Source organism: Gopherus flavomarginatus, chromosome 4, assembly GCF_025201925.1.
Source record: "Gopherus flavomarginatus isolate rGopFla2 chromosome 4, rGopFla2.mat.asm, whole genome shotgun sequence".
NCBI classification, from domain to species: Eukaryota; Metazoa; Chordata; order Testudines; family Testudinidae; genus Gopherus; species Gopherus flavomarginatus.
In genome coordinates, this window is record NC_066620.1 from 192944328 (window position 1) to 192961725 (window position 17398).

Sequence of the window (17398 nt, forward strand, 5' to 3'; positions counted from 1 at the left end):
CTGAGAAAGATTCAGGGGTCATGACGGATAATATGCTGAACATGAGCTCTCAATATGATGCTGTAGCCAAAAGAACTAACGTCATCCTAGGAAGCAGGGGAATCTGGAGTAGGAGCACAAAGGTTACATTACCTCTGTGGGCACTAGTACAACCACAGATGGAATACTGTGTCCAGTTCTCATGCCCACAATTCAAGAAGGATGTTGATGAATTGGAGAGGGTTCAGAGACGAGCTATGAGAATGATTAAAGGATTAAAAACTCTGCCTTATAGTGATTGAGCTCCTTGAGCCTATCTAGTTAGCTTAACAAAGAGAAGGACAGCAGGTAACTTGATGCAGACTATAATTATCTACATGAGGAATAAATATATAATAATAGGCTCTTCAGCCTAGCAGAGAAAGATATAATACAATCCAATGGCTGGTAGTTGCAAGCTATAGAAATTCAGACTGGAAATAAGATGTAAGTTTAACAGTGAGGATAATTAATCACTGGAACAAAATTACCTAGGTTCATGTTTAATTCTCCATCACAGTCAATTTTTCAATCAAGATTGGATGTTTTTCTAACCTATATGTTCTATGAATTATTTGAGAAATGATCTGTGGCCTAGGTTATATAGAAGGTCAAATTAGATCATCATAATGGTCTCTTCTGGCCTTGGAGCCTATGAAACCTGTCCTCAGACATTTCTATTGCAATCTATTAATTCAAATAAAATCCACAGAAAATTAGATCCAACAAGTATCAAATAATATATCAAAGGAGAAATTCAAACTTCTAGGTGTACACAGTAATAAGACTTATAGGAGCTGTTTCAACATAGTTCTGGAGTCCATTTACCAGAGACAGGATCATATGGGCTAACCACCATGCTAGGACTGCTTCAGCCCTCAAAAAACAGATTCTTCTGTATTAGAAGGAACATCAGTAAGATATTCCAGTTACTTGATCATCATCAAAAGACTAGCCAATATCATCAGACTACCCAAAACCAATGTTCCCCATCTTTGCACTACAAAATGGTAATCAACATATTAAAAAAAAAAGAAATTAGGACGTGCATTTGAAGCTTCTCTTTCCCCCCAAAAAAAACTTTGATTCAATCTATACAGAGTTGTTGTAGCTGTGTTGGTCCAAGGATATCAGAGATACAAGGTGGGTGAGGTAATATATTTTATTGGACCAGTGCCAGTTGGTGAGAGAGAGAAGCTTTTGAGTTTACACAGAGCTCTTCTTCAATGTGACATTCTGGATGGAACTCTGGGTTTCTGCAAAATGGAAATGATGGTGGATTAATTAGCATATGTACCAATCCATTCTCTGTGAAACAAAAAAAATAGTAGATGGCATCTGTTTTAACATGAAGTGACAAGATAGCAGAAAGGACCATGGCATCAATCCAGACATGTTCAACCTACACATCAATGATCAAATTACACTGCTCAAACTGTGCTCTTACCCAGAGCTCTTACTAAAAAACTTCAAGAAAAAAAAAAAGTAGTCAGTTGGTATACAAATGATCTTGTCATAGCCCTCGTCCAGACTAACCCGCGGCATCGGCGGGTTAAAATCGATTGCTCGGGGATCGATATATCGCGTCTAGTCTGGACGCGGTGTATCGATCCCCGAGCGCGCTTACATCGCTTCCGGAACTCCATCAACCCGAACGGAGTTCCGGAATCGACACGGAGAGCCGCGGACATCGATGCCGCGCCATCCAGACTGGTGAGTACCTCGATTTTAGAAATTCGACTTCAGCTACGTTATTCACGTAGCTGAAGTTGCGTATCTAAAATCGATTTTAATTCCTAGTCTGGACGTGGCCATAATCTCGTCAAGCCTTGCCTTAGACTTACTGAAGCACAAGGTAATCTAGAGAGAGGAAAAAAAAGCCATGTTTTCCACGAAAAACTCCAACTAAAAAAGATCCTTCAAATCATGCATTACTCATAAACCTGCTTCAGAATGAAAGCATCAAGGAACTACATATACCATGGACTTTCTACTTCCTAAAACGCCAGTGTATGCCTACAGTCCCCCTGTAAGAACACTGAAACACCACAACAGGATAATGGATACTCCTGGGGAAATTTTGCGTCACTGCGCATTTGCAGAATTCATGTGTCCAGCAGAATTTTTATTTTTCCTGCAGAAAATACATTCTGCCCAAAACGTGCTGCAGTTCCTTTCCACATTTTGCCCACCAGAAGTTGCTGTGGCATCGGAACAGCCAGCAACATGAACCCAGCCAGCTGTTCTGGTACCACAGTGGGCCTCTAGTTGACAAACGGAAGAACGGCAATATAGAATGTATTTTCTGTGGGGGAAAAAAAACTTCTGTGCATGCACAGTGGCACAGAATTCTCCCAAAAATAGAAGTTCATCACAGCACCCTCCCCACGGAGCCACATTAGGCCAGACAGAGTGGGGTACACAAGGCTGCTAGGGGAGGTCACAGACTGGGGTTCAGAATGGCTAGTGAGGGGACACATTGGGGTGTGGGCTCAGGAACCTTTGGAGTGACAGCATTGAGCCAGGGGCTGAGTGGGAGTGCAAGGTCACATGGGGAGGGAAGTTGCAGGGACACATGGTAAAAGGAAAGGAGTTTACAGAGACCCATGATGATGTGGGGAAGAGGCTTGGGATTAGCTAGGGTCTGCATGAGGGAGGCTTCCCAACTCCCTCACAATCCCACCTCTCCCTCCCCCCAAAAAACTTGTTCCATACTTCTCCCACCCACACCCAACAACCCTCCAAGTTCACTCCAGGCTCCTTCCCTCTCTCTCAGCTCCTCTATTACCCCTGACTCCCCAAGCCTTTGCACTGCTTCTGACAGGTGAAGGAAATACAGTCATGTATTGTAATTTAAAATAATTACTCAGAGTTCCGTATTAATGTGCCTAGTAAGGAATCTATTTCTCAAAAAAAATTACCAGAATCTTTTTATTTGGTCTGTATTGCTACAGACATACTTACTGAGAGATATTTTGCAATAAATTACCAAAAAAGTGTTATTTTGACAAATAAAATATGCAGAATTTTAAAATATAGTGCGCAGAATTTTAATTTGACGCAGAATTCCCCCTAGGAGTAAATGGAGTAGGAAGGTTTATGAATGCAAAATCTAAGGCCCAATTGTGACTCGTTAATTGACAAGTCACCACAGAGCACTAGAGAACTAAACCCAGGAATCCGATAAACACACTCCACAACCTATACAATCATTCTCATACCAAATCAGTATTGTCCTCCAGATCAAAGTAGGAATACATTTACAAACTGGGCCAATATTTATTGCCAGAACAAACAGGATTGCCAATAGACCATTCTACCCAGAACTACTATACTAGCAGAACTGTATCTTAGAAGAGTTGTTCTCTAACTTTTTCCACCCCCCCCCCCGCAGACCACTTAAAAATTGCTGAGGGTCTCAGCAGATGACTTAATGATCTTTCCAAATGTTGTTTGTACCATTAGTTAACTATTGTAAAGCGCTTTGTATAAATGCTCTATTAAAAAAGCTCTTAAAAAACAAACTGGTTTTGGTCTACAAATAAAAACGTACAATTCATATTTTAATATCAGTATTCTTACCTTTCTAATGCGATGGATGTGCCCTCTCTCCCCCACCGAGGCAGCCCCCTCAAGCTGGGCCTGGGAAGGAAGGGGTCTCTCCCTCTCCCGCCCCAGCCGTGGCAGCCTCCAAGCTGGGGCTGGAAAGGAGGGGGTCTCTCACCACCACAGCAGCCACAGAACTGAGGCTGGGAAAAAGGGCCGTCTGTCCCCCAGCAGCTGCAGCCCTGGAGCTGGGGAAAGTCACCTTTTTCTCTCATCGCCACAGCTCTGCGCATCCCAAATTCCCCTCACGCCCTCGACTCATCCCATCCCACTACCTTCTCCCACCTATCCCTTATTCCCCTCAAGGCCACACCTCACCTTACATGTGAATCTTCTCCCGTGTCCAGGCCCCTAATTAGCAAAGCCACACTTGCACAGCTCCACTAATTAGGTGGGTGGCTCTTCACTCTCATGTGTGGGCTGCCTGAATGGAGCTCACAGACCACAATTTGAGAAGTTCTGCCACAGAAAATTGCGCACACACACAAAACGGAATCTCTCAAACATCTAGGGCTCAATCCTGCAAAGATTTATTGTGCGCTTCACTTCAAGCACAGTGACTATTCCTTTTGACTAAGTACTCCAATTCTGAAAGCTGATTTGCATGGAGATTCAAACCACAATTTGCGGACTTCAATAACTCAGACATAGGTTAGGGGTTTGTTATATAAGTGGATGGCTGAGATTGTGTGGCCTGCATTGTGCAGGAGGTCACAGTAGATGATCATAATGGTCCCTTCTGATCTCAAAGTCTATGAGACACACACCACTATAAACTAGAAGAGAGAACAGTGAAATCCCAGAGAAGTGACTAATCATAACTCAGGGGCTAAATTAGATAATCATACCCCAGCAGTTTCTAAAGTGCTTTACTGATTTGTATATTATTAAAGTAGTTTGTGAAATAAAACTGATTATTAGTACGCAGGGCCAGCTCTAGCCATTTCGCCGCCCCAACCACAGCGGCATGCCGCGGGGGGGAGGTGCTCTGCCGCTTGCCGGTCCCGCGGCTCCAGTGGACCTCCCGCAGGCGTCCCTGCGGGGGGTCCGCGGTCCCGTGGCTCCGGTGGACCTCCCGCAGGCATGGCTGCGGGAGGTCCACCGGAGCCGTCTGCCGCCCTCCTGGCAACCAGCAGAGCACCCCCTGCGGCATGCCGCCCCAAGCACGCGCTTGGCCCGCTGGGGCCTGGAGCCGGCCCTGTTCATCTGAATCTCACTGGAATTGACTGATATTTATTTAAGATAAAATAAAAATTATCCCAGTTTTGGCCATTTCTAGAACTCAAAATTAACAAAAACTTTACAAACATTTAAAAATATTTGAATGGAGAACGAATGCCCCCATAATCATGATCAGATATGGCCCCAAAAACACTGTCCTATGTCAATAAATCATTTGTATTGTGGTACCATCAAAAAAAAACTCCAGTTAGGATTAGGCACTGTACAAACATATAGAAAAATAAAAGCATGCTCTCCATTTCAGTGAAAATGGAGGACACTCAGTGGCTCGCAGTATTATGTACTACACCCTTTGTTATGGAAACTATTATCTATCATAGTCTGAATTTTAAAACTATAAATAAAAACCCAATAGCCTACACCATATGTATAATTTCAGAGAAATTTCATTTTACCCCATTTTTCCTTGAGCTTTTGGGCTAGTTCAGTATAGAATATTTTAACTCACTCATTTCAAATTATTTTCTCTATTCACCATATCTAGGAACAATGTAGTAAAACTGAATGAGATGCATGAAATGTACTACTAGTAGAGTGTTAATAATGAGCCAAAAAAATGAAACGCAGTGTAGTCAGTAGAACTCCATACATGGATAGCACTAGCAGGTTCTGCCCCCTGCTCCCCCAAATCCCCATATATTTACTACATATGTTTTATTGTCCACTTGGGACATAAAAGTTAAGGGTTAACAATAGCATAATCAATTTATTTTCAGAATTTTAATAGCAAATCATCAGAATTACAGCTAAATAATTATTAAGTTGTGAAAAGTGAAAGTGTTGTGATTTTGAATATTATTACAAGAATTAGCAAATGAATGATCAAACTTTATGTATGCAGCAGAAAGGGAGTTTCTGAATGTAGTCGTTAAAATGGTTTTAAATAAGGCTACTGGCATTTTGCATCATGCCCAACAAAAACAAATTACATTAAACATTATTATTACAGGATATTCAGATATGCATATAAATGTGACTGATAGGGAGAGGACTAACCAGTTTGAGGTTATTTGTACATCAGCAAAAAAGGACTTCTATTTTAAGGTGGAAATTTTCATTCTAGTCTAAATGATTAGCACTGTGTAGCTCAGATACTTTGGAGATGTGTTTTTAAACACTAATTTTAAATAACATGTTTTTTTGGCCTGAGAAAAGCAGAGCATATAAAGCAGTGTTATGAAGATATTCTAAACCTCAGCACACTGACAATAAAGAATCTCCCCAGCACTATGACAATTACAGCTACTCTGATGACCATTAGAGTGTCAATGTTTGCCAATGGTTACTATGCAATTGTATCCAACATAACTACAGTTTCCCCCGTGTTATCTTTATTTTTTCTTTTGACTAACAAGTACTGACTTTTTAATGTTGTCTAACATATGGAATTTTTTTTTAAATTGAGGGTGGAAGGAAATAGGAATTCAAGAGTCACTACATAAAGGATATAAGAGGGTAGCATAAAAAGGAAATTAAAAAGGGAGTGCACTAAAATATGAAGTACTCGGAACACAAAGGAATTAATAAGCAATCCTGAAACTCTAAGACATAGTTAGCTGCATTTAGGTACAATCTTATAAACCAGATGTGCTGCAGTAGTTAGGCAAAAATGTAACGTTTGGAAGAATTTTAGCCTTAACTGTTAGTTTCCACTTTTGTGGGTTTAAGACAAGCTCTTAATGTTACTCTCATGTAATCTGTAATTTTCTTTTATGTCCACGAACAAATTACAGTATAGCCTTGGGAGGGTTAAGAAATTTCTGATCTTTATAGGGCTTCACAGTTTTATTTATTTAAACTAAATATATGGGCAGTTAGGAAAGAAACTTTGTATTCACACAGAAATCATGTCTAAGAGAAAAACGACAAAATTGCTGGTGTACAAATATTCTCTACACTTTACTAAAAAGGAAAATTTAATAACATCACATCTTACAAAACAGGCAAGGAATTAGCTTTATTTTTCTCCACCTGGCATGAGATTTCTCTGTTTTTTTGTAGACAAGTGCTGGGTACTCAAAAGGCAATCTTATGTCACAAATGCATTTCATTTCTCCAAGTAGGAGCTCAAAGTGAAAATGAGGTTTAGATTTATTATACATTTCTAACTAAGCAGATGCAGAGATGCCGGGAGAAGGGAAGGGAAAAATCAAAATTTAAAAAAAAAAAAAAGAGAGAAAGAAAGAGACAGCAGAACATGAAAGTTAAAAAGGGAGAAAAGTGAACATCTTTCTAGCGCTTTATGGAACATATGATGTCAGCACATAAAACAGGAATGCTGAGAGATTAGCATACTGAAAGCCAGATCAATAAAATAAAAGGAAGACTGCCTTGAAGCTAAATTTAAAAGATGAGTAAAATCAAGTGTGGTATCAGTTCAATGTCAGAGACATCACAATACAGAAAGGGGTTTAGGGATTCAACCAGGAGGGTGAAGTCAATGTTACAGAAGTCTTTTCCACTCATCCTCATAACAGAGGTAGTTTTTGGTTTAGTTTATGTTACTTTGAAAGAGGTTTAAGCTAAAAAAGAAAACCAACCTAATACCAGAATAGGAATGTCCTCACAGGAATTATACAGATATAACTATACCAGTATAACAGGTAAAACTTTTCTGCGTTGGTGAGGCCTGAGCAGTCTCACTGATTCACAGGGGGTCAAGAAAGTAAATGTTGTTTTTAAAAGAAAAGAAGGCAAATGAGTCTCAGGTTGGTATTGCCTCACTGTATTTATAGGCAAATGGTCAGTTCAAAGCCTAAAACACATTTTGCAGCGTGCTGGATGCACAAAACTATAATAAAGGGGGGAAAATTACATAACCATCGAGCCCAGTGGACATGAAGGACCCTCTCCTTCAACCACCTAAATACGTGTGCATTATTCCCCCACACCCTACTTCTGTTTGCCTCATCCACCTGCTAGGGTTTGAAATAAACGTGTCAGCTCTTTGAGGACATGACTGCCCACCTATTTGCTGAAGTGTCTGTGCGGTGCCAGCCCCTCACTGGGGGGCCGCAGGTGCTCCAGGAGAGCAGACCAGGCCCTGCGGCCCCCGGGGACGGGGAGCAGACTGGGCCCTCCGCCCCACCTTGAATAACGGGGAAGGGACACGAGTTAGCCCCACATTCCCCACCCAAACCCAGGGAAGCGGCGGGGGGAGCAGCAGCCCCGTACGCTGGTTGCCACCCGCCTTCACAGCAAATGAGGTGGGGGGAAGCCCGGAGCCAGCAGGACCCCCCGCGGGGAAGGTTGGACTCCGAGGCGGGGCAGCTCGCAGGGAAGAGCGCGGCCGCGCCCACATGCCCCAGCGCCCACTCGCACGGTCTCCCGGGGCAACGCAAGCGGCGACGCGGGCCCAACGCCACCGCCACCCGCTCACTCCTTACCTGAGCCGCTGTGCTCCGCCGGCAACAGCCACCCGCACCAACACCGCCTGCCCGCGCGACAGCAGCCCAGTGCCCGCCCAGCCAAGGGGGCGCGGCGCACAGTGCTCCACCCCCTCCGCCTGGTGACCTATCACAGCCGCCTAGCCCGCTGTGGGCGGGCACTTCGCCCCCAGGCCCGCGTCCTCTCCCTGACAGACAGGGCAGCGGATTGCCACCTTCCCCCTCACCGAGCTAACGGGCACACCCCGGGCATTGGGAGCAACCAAACCCAGTGTAAGGGGGGGGAGAATAGGCCCTGGGACCTTCCCCAAAGCCAGGGTAAGGGGGCTGAACAAGCTCTGGGACCCCCCCCCCCAACTGCAGTGTAAGGGGGGAAACTGGCACTGGGACTCGCCAATCCCAATGTAAAGTGGGAAAACAGGCACTGGGACCCCTCACCCCCAGTGTAAGTGGAGGCGTAAACCACGCACTGACCCAGCCTTCTCAGTCAGCATTTCCTCAGCTTTTCCAGTAGGGTGACCAGACAGCAAGTGTGAAAAATAAGGATGGGGGTGATGGGGGGTAATAGGAGCCTGTATAAGAAAAAGACTCTAGCATTGGGACATCTGGTCACCCTATTTTCCAGCATCATGGCAGGTACCATTTCATTGCATAGCTTATTAGCTCTCATCTCTACCCAGTATCCGCAAAGCATTCCCATTTTGGTAGCACGAAGCAGTTGTTCTCTTCTCTGCCTCATTGGCCATCATTCTGACCCTTACGTCATGGCTGACCTAATGGTGTTTTTTCAGTTTTCTTTGCATATTCTTGTCACAGAGAATTCCCATCACCTCCCTCTATTTGCATCAACTGCTCTTCCTGTGACTTCTAACATCCGAAATCAGATTGCCATCCTGGCTCAAGACTGAACCAAGATGTTTAAATTGTTGCACAGACTTTACAAACAGTCGAGTTGTATTCTAACCTGATAAAATCTGTAGTGAAGACAATACCTATGACTGGAACTGGAGTAGTTCTAATGGATAAGAGAAGTCAAGATTTGAGATGCCTATTTTGGGGCTGTGTATGATGCTGGGAAGGTCAGAGCTGCTGCTAAATTGATTCTCTATCCCAGCATTTCTCAAATGGGGGGTCCTAGCCACAAAGCAGGGAGACTGACAGCTGCCAACAGCAGCAGTGCAGAAGTAAAGGTAGCAATAGCATATCAAGCCACCCAAACTTTTGCGCTGTTGCTGGCAGTGGCTCTGCCTTCAGAGCTGGGTGTTCCATAACAACAAGGCTGTTGTGATTGTGTCACTTCCCTAAGCAACATCCTTGTTGTCATGGAATGTGACCCTTTTGTAGCATATTTTGAATGAATTCTCCCCTGACAGCTAGCTGGGTGGGGGAGAGACTTCAGGAGTAGGCTGTATTTACATAAACACCCTACTCTGCTTAGATAACCATCAGATAGAGCAGTGTTGTTCAAAGTAATCAGCTTTGGCTGGTTTGGGGTTACAAATCACTTGCAGGGGTAGTGAAATGCTGTTATCAAGGGGAACAGAACTGTGCGTAACCTGTCCCAAATGAGGGGGTCACCCTCAGCTGAAAGAACCTTGTTAAGTCAGGCGCTCGAATGCCAGAGCTCTATGAAAGTAAGAGGGGTGGGGACAAGTGTCCTAGCTAGGAAATGTGGACATTCTCTAAGGGTCCCCAGCCTGGTTTAATCTATTCCTTCCTGCTGTTCAAAGATAGAGCTAAATAGGCTTTAGGAGGAGCCTTTTTATAAAGTGCTCAAATGACAGGTGAAATTGCTTCTGATATGGCAGTGTTTCTACCTAGCCTGCAAAGAGCTGAAAATCACTAAGGCCTTGTCTATGCTTGGGGGTGGGTAGGAATGATCTAAGATATGCATCTTCAGCTATGAGAATAGTGTAGCTGAAGTCAACATATCTTAGATCAACTTAGAATCACTTCCCATCCTTGTGGCACAAGATCGACAGCTGCCACTCCCCCATCGACTTTGCTTCTGCCTCTTGCTGAGCTGGAGTTCAATGGGAGAGGGATCAGGGATCGATTTATCGTGTCTACACCACACATGATAAATCGATCCCCGTTAGATCGATCGCTATCCATCAATCCAGTGGGTAGTGTAGATATACTCTAAGAGACTGACCTGCAGAGGTCACAGCAGAGAAGCAGGTGGCAGTGGCAGCAGAAGGTGACTGACAGTGGGCTGGCGAGGCAGCCAGGCAGCGAGCCAGAGCAGGCGCTCAGATGGCAGAGCGAGCAATATGTCCTCTTCCTTGGGTGAGAGCTGAACTGACACACATATGCACCTCTGAACCCCGAGGCCCCTCATTGACCAAGGAAACAGACAGGCACAGAAAAGGACCTTTTGGCTGTAGAATTCAAGATGATAGGAAGGCTCTGAGATGGAAGGCACTGCCCCACACAGTCTGGGTTGGTTGGTGTCCTGGTCACAGTTTTATGATTATGAATCCTACTTGTGGCATTTTCCCTCATTAATGTTGGGTGACTTCTCTTCTTTTATTTAAAGTTTCTTTTCTGCACTCAGACTCAGTGCTTGCAAGTGGGGAAATACTGCCTCTCAGAGGCACCCAGGGTAGGTGTGTAGTTTTCCCAGGTTACTAGATGGAGGCTCGGGCTGGTTCTGTGTTGCATTGTTGAAAAGGAACCCCTAGATATTGAATCCTGCCCTGGTTGCTGCTTGCTCCACTTGGCAGAAGAATTACATATTGTTGAAGACAGCCAGCCCCCACTCTAAAAGCAGGAAAAAATAGGTAGCAAAAATAAAAAAAAATACGGTACTGTAATTTCTTAAATAAGTTAATTTTGTTAAAATGGATCATTTTGTTGTACATGGCCTGAAGAGGAGAGCTGAAGTCAACATAGACAGTGGACAACAAGAGTTAGGAATCGTAAATGTGGTATAAAAAAAAAACCCAAACCAGAAAATACTGGGTTTTATTTGCCATTTGGATTTACTTACTCTGGCTCAGAAGACATTCCAAGTCCCAGTGTGTTTTGTGCAGAGAAGTTTTGGTCAATAACAGCCTAAAACCAAATAAAATTTAGTGACTTATATACGTGGAGAAGTCTGTGAAATTTTTGAAAAGAAATCTTCATGAACTTGAGCAACAAAAAGCTGTTATATGTAAATCAGCAACTGTGACATCCAAAACTCTGAAGGCGTCTTACGCTGTTTCAATTTTAATCACCAGGGCAAAAAAGCCTTTCTTATTCTTCCTGCAGCTAAACAAATATGTGAGATTCTGACTGGCAAAGATTCTGCCACTCAGCTGAGCTATCAAATGATACAATGAGCTGTCATATTGACAATATGTCCAATGACATACAAGAGCAAGTGATGGAAAGGATTAAAAAGAGCAAGTTTTTTCCTTACAGATTGATGAATCCACTGATGTTTCAGGAGCAGCACAGTTACTGGTCTATGTTCAGTACATTTGAGAAAACACAGGTAAAGAAGACTCTCACTTCTGCAAGGCACTGCCGATATATATTATGTAAGAGGAAATATTTAAGCTCCTTGATGCCTTTATAATAGGGGAACACATTAACTCGAACAGCTGTGTAGGAATCTGCACTGATGCTGCAAAAGCTATGTCTGGTATGAAGAGTGGACTTGACAGACTTACAGAAGTAGCCCTAGAAGCCTAGTAGACACTGAATGACTCACAGAGAGGCTCTTGCTGCAGGAACATGGATCCCTATCTTAAATCAATTTTGAATCAAGCTGTAGCAATTGTTATTTTTATTAAAGCAAGGCCACTGAATTCATGACTTTTTAAAAGTCTCTTCAGAGAAATGGGATTGGAGCATCAGCACTTATTACTGCACACAGAGTTTCGCTGACTGACACAGGAAAGGGTTCTAACTCATCTGTTTGAATTGAGAGATGCAGTGCGTTTGTTTCTGACTGAAGTGGATTCCTCCCTGACGAAGCATTTAAGTGACATCAAATGGTTGGCAGCACTCACATATCTCGCAGACATTTTTGATTGTCACTACAAGGAAAAGAAACTAACTCTCAAACTCAATGACAAAATTAATGCCTTTGCTAAAAAACTGGATCTGTGGAAGTCACAAGTCAACAACAAACATTTTCAAATAATTTGCTATCATTTTTTTGGTGGGGGGAGGTCATCACAGCCTGAAATATTTTCAAAGGGAAGCCCAACAAAAAAAAGTTTGAGAATCCCTGCTCTAGCCTTTCATTCACATAAAAGCAGTTTGCTGAAGCTACTGTAGTTCTACTTGCTTTGCCACATCATGGCCATGGGTGAACTTTTCTTTTAAAACCTCAGATTTCTTCGGTATCTAACTAGAATACATGAGATGAATGGAGGGGATAGTCTTAGATACTAAGAGGCTATCCATGTAAGGCATACTTAGTGGTCCCCATCACTGTAGTGTCTAAGATCCTTATAATCTTTAATGTGCTTGTCCTCACAACACCCTTCTGAGGCAAGAAAGTACTATTACTCATATTTTACAGACAGGGAAGGGGCACAGGGAGGCCAAGGTCAGACAAAAAGCCGGAAATTGAACTCTGGTATCTCAAGACCCAGGCAACCATTCTTCTTCTGTATTAAGTTTAAGACCTTGACATTAAGACCACTACACTACACTCTAACCACCTAGCCAAGCAACAGATACAAAATGATGTCAGTATTAGAGAAGAATAAACCTGTGTCTCACCTAATGCTGGCTATTTTAAATTCGATGGAGTGCTGGAAAACTTTTTTTCCATCTGAGTCTTTATGCTTCAGAAATGGTTCCAGACTTGGTGAAACCAATTTCGATTTACAACATAATATTTTAGAGCCATTATAAGAATAAAGAAAATATTTTAAAATGGAATGCACTTTTATTGAGATGGATGAATAAAATATACATGTATGCTCAGTAATATGGGTCTGTTACAATAGAAGACAAGTATATATTGTTTTAAATTGGAAACTGAATTAAAATAGAGATAACAGTAAAGAAGAAAACTGAAGAACCACAAGTAAATGTTGTTAGTATTGACAGTAAAGTTTAGATTTTGTTTATTGCACAGTTCTTGTTATAAACCTGTTAAAAGAGGAGAAATGTTTCCCTCTTGTTATTTTAATGATTGACAATTATTTACCAATATGTTATACATGCAAATATGTTTGAATGGAAACACACAAAGTAGAATTTGTGTAATATCTACTGGGCCATATTCTCAGATAATGTAATTTGCTGTAATTCCATTAATTTATACCCGTTGAATATCAGGCTCTTGGGCTTGGTCCTCAGCTTGTGTGAAGTTGTACAGTTCCCTTGAAGGAAATTGAGTTATGCTAATTTGCATCAGTTGAGGATCTAGTCTAGAGGCTTGATTAGTGATATTTAACCAAATTTTCCCTTTTATTTCTCATTTCATCCAAAGACAGCTCAACCCTGTTCACAGTGGAATAACCAAGTTTGGACCCCAACTATTTCAGTAGCTGCTCATACAGCTCAGTCCACTGACCTTCAGAGCATAGTACAAAGGTTACCTTTTTAGGTAGGCCTTGGCTGGTACTGCTGGCTTAATGTTGTCCCGTGAATTAGAAACATCTAACCAATTTGAACTTGCACTTAAAACTTTATGGAAATCATAGGCATCTGTGATGGGGTGTCCACCCCCACAGAAGGCAGAATAGGTTAAATTAGGTCAATTAAGCTTATATTCTGCACCTGGAGGAGAGGCAGGGAAAAGTAAACCTAACGGAAGACAAAGTTCAGCTGGGAAAGAGCAGATTGGGCCTGTATAAAGGGATTAAGCTGCGAATAGAAGGGCGCTGGACTACAGGGGCAGACTTAAGGTTTATTTGGTGGGGTATTTGCTTAGGAGTTTGATGGATGATCTATTAAAGCCAGGGCTTTCTATAAATTGTGATTGGTTTCTGTGTACGTGTATTTAACGTAAATGTGGGCTTCTTCATTTTTCATGTCTGGGTGGTGGATGTACTTGAGCAACCTTTACTGTTACAGAATATTTTGTTTGAGTGTTCAAATCAAGTAAGTTTAAGAGCAAGGTTTTCATCTTTGCATATAGAGGGTCATGCCATGCCCTAATGACTTGGGCCCCAATCCTGAAATTGTTAATTCCAAAGCACAGTCTCCAGACTCCTTCTAAGAAGAGAACAAAAATAAACCGGTTTTGGGAAAGCTTGGAAATGTGCTTAGTGCAGGCAGGAGAAAAAATGCCAAAAATTCACTAGAATCCTCTTCAAGTCCAAATACTAAATTTTCCTAAGCATACAACCTCACTGAAATCAATAGATAATGAAGACCTAGAGAAAAAAAATGTAAAACTCCCTATATGCAGAAGGCAAGACGTTAGATGCTGTTGCAGAGACACAATAATTTCACTAAGGAAATAATAGCTTTGAGTCATGATATTTCAGAATGGAGCAGCAAGGGAGTCACTTCTGACAGTGAGTGCCCAACTGATTGGAACGTCAGCATTGAAATACGTTAGGTCACCTTCAGAGAACATGTTTTTTAGAGCAGAGACTAGATAAAGGAACTAGAAGAAAAGCCTGTTCTATATACTCTAATCCCACAATGCTAGATTTCATCAGAAGTTTGAATAATGAATCCAATGAAGACTTAGAAAAGAATATATTAACAAGCAACTAGTGAACGTATAAGCGTCCATACATCCCAAATATGAAAATCAAAGGAATTGCCACAGTGTGAAATCCAAATCAACTGAATGCATGTATCCTGCTAGAGTTCTAACATTAGATACCTATCAGGAGAAGTTGGTGATGATACAGGCACATTGAATAAAAAACTATTACTATGCGATCTGGAAAGAGGAGGAACTCTCGGTCATTTGATGACACTCTAAATGGAGAGAGAAATCAGACTGAGAATACTGCAAAAAGGATTCTGTTTTGGATGACATTGTTTCTTCGGATGTGTTTTCAGAAAAGATAACCAAGTCAGAAAGAAAAATTAAATCTCAGACTCCTGAATGGAATTCTTCCACCTTGAGAAACCAGGACATAAAGGTTGGATCAAATCACAAGGGACACCTAAAATTGAATCTGACAAAAGTAACAACTACAAATTTCATCCCCATTCAGAAGAAGATCATTTAAAAAGAGTCAATCTTATGCAGTCCCTGTTTCTCCCACTAGTTTGAAGAGTCAGGTAAAAGATTCTTTACCAAAAAGAGACAGTTTATCCAACCTGTGGTAGTAATAAATAATAAAACCAAACCCCAAAAATATTTCACCACACCTTCTGGTGAAAGCTATGTGGAAACTTCCACAGTTTCCTCTACTGATAACACAGAGAAGCATCACTTGCTCACTTTCTGAAAGTAAAACTGAATCCAAGACAGCAAAATGAATAAAAGTGGAGCTCTGATGGAGGAGCTCTCTTCTGTACTGAAAGGACTAAAAATAGAAAAGTAGACAAATCAACTGAAAAACAAACAGGTTCTGATTTAGACAGCTCAGAGCTGAGAAACTTATGTTTAGATGTTTCCAGATCTACAGTGAGAACTAAAGTTATGGGATCTCTTTTTAACCACACCAGCAAAGTAGATGCTAGTGCTTGCTCTTTAAGACAAGCAGATGTAGAACCCACCACTATTAATAAGGACAGTTTGTTACCTAAAATAACATCTTTACAACCCCCCAACAAAATGAAATCTTCCAAGATAATGCTAATAGAGCAATTAATACAACCTCAAAATCCCACCAACGTGAAGAACAAATATTGTTATCAAACACAGAGATCACGTCACCTTGTAAAGATTATAAATATCCCTTAAAATCTGGTGTAGTTTCCAAAGAATCAGAATTAGAGCAGAATATGCTTTCTCAAATACATAATGAAGGCAAAAAGACAAAAAACAGGAGAGTTAATGTCTACAAACATGCAGTGTAACAAAAACAATTTAGAAAATATACAGACATTAGAGCAAAATATTGTTAATGTTCAGAAAAGCCCAAGTAACACTTGTAATGTTTTTGATGGTGATAATGAGAGCATTTTCGAGTCCCCATCTGACACGAAAACGTTTACCAAAACAATCAAAAATCTAGACAGATCAATTTGTATAGCCCATAAGAAGAAAAGGCCAAAGCTTCCAAAGTCCCCCACAATCACTTTACCATGTCTAGTATCAGAGGGGTAGCCGTGTTAGTCTGGATCTGAAAAAGCAGCAAAGAGTCCTGTGGCACCTTATAGACTAAGAGACGTATTGGAGCATGAGCTTTCGTGGGTGAATACCCACTTTGTCTACATGCGTCTGACAAAGTGGGTATTCACCCACGAAAGCTCATGCTCCAATATGTCTGCCAGTCTATAAGGTGCCACAGGACTCTTTGCTGCTTTTACAATGTCTCCAATTCATGAAGACAATTTAGAGAAAGTATTTAATCTCACTATATTTAAATTTATTTTGTGAATAAAAGGAGAGAAAAAGCACAGGATAGCACCAGCCTTGTAATTTAAAATACAAAGCCTAGAAACTGAAGCCAGAGTCAGACCCAAGCATGCATCTACAGAACAAAGTATACTTTTCAAATTACTCATATCATCCAAAAGAGATTAACCTGCACTGATTCAGGAAGTAAATGGAAAAGAGAACAAGGATGGTAAAGATGGTGAAATTAAGCGGTTCCGTCTGGAAAAAGTACTGTCTTCTCAAGCTTGCTAATATTTACAACTAAAGAAAAGATATTTACTCCCTTTATAACCTCAGTAAACACCATCAGAACAACTTTCACAGCTTACTCCTAAGGGATGCCTGCTTTACAACTTGATGCAGCCAGATCATTCAACATACCTCAAAAGTCTGGGTCACTTTCAGGTTCAAAAAGTTCCAAGTAACATGGAAAAATATTTGCAAACAGATAAGATGAAAAAAGAACTAAATTTACAAATGCCAAACTATGAAAGCAGTGACAAAAGTTTCTCAAGCTCATTAAAGTCTAGCTGATATGAACCAAATGTCCCTGCTGGTTTATTAGATGGGGAGGCATTTTCAGGAAACAGCTAAAATAAAATCCATCCTAGACCTGACCAGATGCTGATATATAGTGAAACAAACTTTCATAAGAATGGTACATAGATAAAGCTGAATTCTG

The 17398-nt window shown here is 41.5% G+C and overlaps 1 protein-coding gene across 3 annotated transcripts in view; it reads right to left on the reverse strand.

Annotated features, from left to right (window-relative positions):
• Window positions 1–8335, reverse strand: part of CYRIA (CYFIP related Rac1 interactor A) — a 70729-nt gene extending 62394 nt beyond the window's left edge. For 2 of the 3 annotated variants that reach the window (XM_050950913.1, XM_050950909.1), the window contains exon 1: window positions 8253–8335. The gene's annotated coding sequence lies outside the window, so the exon portion shown is untranslated. The remainder of the gene's footprint in view (window positions 1–8252) is intronic. The other variant, XM_050950911.1, reaches the window with a different exon arrangement.
• Window positions 8336–17398: the final 9063 nt, after the last annotated feature.